This window comes from Malus sylvestris, chromosome 11 (assembly GCF_916048215.2).
Source record: "Malus sylvestris chromosome 11, drMalSylv7.2, whole genome shotgun sequence".
NCBI lineage: Eukaryota > Viridiplantae > Streptophyta > Magnoliopsida > Rosales > Rosaceae > Malus > Malus sylvestris.
In genome coordinates this window covers 14,894,533-14,899,070 of record NC_062270.1, presented here as the reverse complement: position 1 = coordinate 14,899,070, position 4,538 = coordinate 14,894,533, and the positions used below count along the sequence as shown (strand labels likewise).

The 4,538-nt window shown below is 39.3% G+C and overlaps 1 pseudogene; it reads left to right on the top strand.

The window, feature by feature from the left end:
• On the top strand, positions 1–2,141 carry LOC126591478 (uncharacterized; annotated as a pseudogene).
• The last annotated feature ends 2,397 nt before the right edge of the window (positions 2,142–4,538 follow it).

The window sequence follows — 4,538 nt, the reverse complement described above, 5'->3', positions numbered from 1 at the left end:
AAAATCATTGATGACATGGCAAGATTACATTTGTTGACCGCAACAAACTGTACAAATATAACCGGAGAGTATACCTCAATTGCACTGGAAATCTCCATTTCATTTTTCACCTTCTTCGTCTTCCTGACTGCTCTCCAGCTCCGGTCACTCGCAATTTCACGTAAGATTCCCTCCACCCAATCTCCAATTTCCGCATCAAATATTCGAACACACACCAATATGATTTGCGTTAACACTTAAATCGAGGGTTAGGTTTTGTTGCCTTTGAATTCTTTTTCCAATTACTTTGTTATGATTTATAGACTATATTTGGTATTTGTTCGATATGTTTATCTTTATTGAACCGACTTGATGTTTGTGTACGGGTTTCCAAGTTTTTCTGGGGAGGGTGAATTTTGGAAATGATTTCATTGATTCGATCTTGATGTGGCGTTCTGAGTTTTCAGTTTTCGATTCAATTTGCAAAGGATTGATACTCTAGGGTTCTTGATTTGGACGTTGAGGTTGGAATTGAGGGGAAAGCGCAATTTTTAGAATTGCAATCTGAAGGCTGCTGCTTTTATGTATAGAAAATGGGGAAAAAGTCTTCAGTTTCAATTGGGGTTTGGCTGTGCGTCATTGGTTAAGAGATCGGATAAGATAGTGTAATTGCAATTGTGTATGGTATGCGTCGGGCATATGACCTGAAGCTTCGTAAATTACCAATTTGTTTCATTTAGTTTACCAGTATGTGGGCTGATTGGGAGGGGGCTGTATTATCTTCCTTGTAGCTGATGATGAGTTTGGCATGGTATTCTTGTAATTCTGAAATTTTCGGTTGCCTCTAGCTTTAATGTTCATCAAATTAGGTTTATGACATTTTTAATGTATTTTACGTCAAGGTTGTTGTCAGATCGTAAAATTGGGTTTCAGTCTTTTTCAGATCATGTACTTCATTAACTGGGTGGCTAACAGTTAGTGTCATGATTATAGCATTGGTAATGTAAACGAGATTTTCTGTTATTGTTTTCGAGTATTACACAACATTCAGTTGGAAATGCAAGCCTGTGATGGAAATTAGAAAATATGGAAAATGTGAATAAATGTTTCTCTTTATTCTCTTAATGGCTCAAAAAGAATTCATTCAGTCCACCGTGATGTTTTTCCAGAATTGTATCGGAACTTAATTGACAATATATGTTCTCTGATGAAGTGCTTTAACTACCATTGATTGATACCCAACTGCTAAGGGTCTTCCTGAACATAGTGTGTGATTTTGTACGGTGGTGATGTTTTAAGTTGGTGTGATTTTGTTGGAGCCTCTATAGCACAGTGTGTGCGCATGCGTGTGTGTGCGCATGCGTGTGTGTGCATGTGTGTTTGTGTGGGCGCTTGTGTGTGGCAATTAAGGCCCTGTGCCTCCCCTATCTGGGTTTGTGGTGCTTATGCACAGTGTTGATATTTTGAGTTGGTGTGGGAACCTCTACAATATAGAACAATATGCTTTTTCCGCCTGTGGAGAAATGTAGCTTTTGGAAGTTACTTTCATAGAATGACCTTTTAATAATGTCTATAATACAGGATGTCAGAAACACCCTTCCGACCACGTGAGCAGCTCTATGAGAAGCAAAAGATTTTCCAAAGCATCCACAAACACACATACCTGAAGGGACCGTTTGATAAGATTACCTCTGTTGCCATTCCAGCTGCTTTAGCTGCTACTTCGTTGTTCCTTATTGTGAGTTTCTAATTACTTAATTTCTTTTAAGACTTTGTAAGCCTTTTTGTATGTGAAAAAAAACGTAGTTTTCCTTGCTTTTGTTGCAATATTATTGTAAGGTCTGATCTGATGGCATTTTCTCCAGGGACGAGGGATCTACAACATGTCTCATGGGATTGGAAAGAAGGAATGACGCAGCATAGAAATGACAGTCGGCTGGCAAACAAAGTCTCAAGATTTATGTGCTCCCAGTCTCCGGTAGTGTTGATTTTTTTTTCTGTTTGTGTCCTCTAATAATTGCTTAGTAGCAGATTCTGTACTACCATTGAAAGGGGGAGTATTTACTTTTGAAATTTCTGCTAATGGGGTTTCCTGTTTGATAAATACTGCACTCGTTTAATATACTTAAGACGTCAGCCATTTGTCTGAGACGTCTTTTCAACTGTTGCATTGTTTGGTCTGCATGTTGTATGCTTACAAATGTGTATCAACTATCAACTTGCTTTCTACTCCAGTGATTTCGCTTCATATGCTTCGTTGAATTGAGTTGCAGTCTTTTTTTTCCTAGCACGTCACCAAACTGTTGTAAGTTATAGCTATTATTCAAAACGAAAACCTCTCCACGGGAACTCCCTACCCGTTGCTCCCTCAGATTAGGGAGATTAAGAGCTCAAGCTCTTGAAAATAATACAGAAGAATTACTGCCATTTGATCAAGCTAATGGTGGCAGTTCTGTGATTTTTTCAGCTCCTTTTTAATATGCTTGACCGAGGTGTACTTGAATATTTCTGGTGAATCCAAGTGCTGCTTCAGCATCTTTGACATTATATTCTTCCCTTTTACTACCAGAAGCAAATTTTTTGTCAATGATACCTCTCCCAGCGAGAGATTTTCTTATCCAATGAAGTTTTAGTCCCGGTAGCATCTTGCTACGTGTTAAAAAAGGTGTAGAATTTATCCGATTGGCACACGGTGAGCTGGCGACATGAGAGAATCTCTTGTCCCTAACTCTTCAAATTGTTAGGCCGTTTAGACTCGTCGCTCCACATGTATCGATACTCTTCTCTGCACTCTGAAAACTGCGCCTTTGTGTGGTTGTACTCCATGAATTCCTAATTCTTAAGCACGAAGCATCGTTACTTAAACAAACACATACTGCACTTTCAGAATATGAGCAAGAGAGATGGTAACTATTTCAAAGAGATGATAATCTATTCCAACATGTTTGTACGACCGTGGAACCGTGTGATTATGGCTGAGGTAATCCAAGTGATACCTGCAGTAGAATGAGCAGGATACCTGTACGGGCAACAATAGGCTGTTTCTTGGCACTCCAACTAATCAAATTTCACCTCAAAAAGATACAATATCCACTAGTAGCTCGTCTATCAAACACACAACTTGCCCGGTCACCCTTTCTGAACCATATACAAATCATGATTGATGGTGCCCTTGAGAAAATGTAAAATTCTATAGACATCAGTGAGATGATCTTTGCCTTGAAGAGTGCACAAACTGGCACGTTTGGTTAACAGCAAAAGAAAGATCGGTTCTGGACCATGTTCTACTAGGCATTGAAGAGCTCCAACCAATGACCTATATTCTGCGGGATTAGAGAGTAAGAGACCAACATTGATGCCGAATTCTTTTGACTCTAGAGGCCGAGATGGGTGAAGGAGCTAGAGAAAATGGATCCAAGCGAAACATACCGCAAATTTGGCGAGGGCTGGAGTTGTGTCGTCTCCAAGGTTGAAGGTCCAGATGCTGGAAAGGCTGTCGTTGAATGTGCTGATGGTTGCACTTGTGCGACTGAAACTAGGGCTTCTACTTCTAGCCTCCAGGGGACTATTGGCACAAAGAGCGTTGTGTGATTTCGAATAACGGAAGCGAATTGTTTGATTATATCTTGCTCTCTTACGTATCAGCTCTTTGATTATCATCTCTTAGTTTCTTATTTTACATCTTTTAGTGTTTCTATCGTTGTTCGATTACAAATAATTCTGGATTTTGTTGATTTTTGTATGCATGGCCGTCATGAACATGTTGCTATACGAAATCGATCCTCCTAGCAACTGAAATAAACCAAGAGAATAGAGGGCTAGCGTATAGTTATTTTCTGTCGTAATTCCATGCATTATGTATAGAGGATAATACGTCTAATGAACAAAAATGTCCAAACCTATAACAATTGGATAACTCGGTCCAAATGCTGCAATCTATTTGTTGAACCCTGTCCTCTTGAGGTCACCGTCTAACAGTGACTTTGTAACCTATTTGTTGAACCCGGTCCTCTCGATGTCACCGTCTAACAGTGACTTTGCAACCTATTTGTTGAACCCGGTCCTCTCGAGGTCACCGTCTAACAGTAACTTTGCAACCTATTTGTTGAGCCCGGTCCTTTCGAGGTCACCATCTGACAGTGACTTTCATAAAAACATGTAGTGATGATATGATTTCAAATACCGCTATTGTTATTGCATGTTCATGTGAAAATTCAATAATTTAAATACAATAAGTATAATTGAAGAGGAACAATTTCACTTGCTGCTCGTTGGGTGTTGTATACGAGTTCAAACATCAAGCAAAGAGAATTGGGTCATTCACAGCAGTGACGAAGTAAGGAATTTTCGGGGGAGGGGCGGGACTTCAAAGGGTAAAAGGTCCTAAAAAAATTAGACAACCAAAAAGTGGACAATATTAATGTCTGTTATTTTCTGTACCTATCGAATGACCAAAATGCCCCTGGTGATGGTGTCTTGAATAAATATAGGTTGAGTAGTGATTTTTGGGAAGAGCAAAATGATAAAATGTTGTCATATTTGATAACCATTGACTCTCC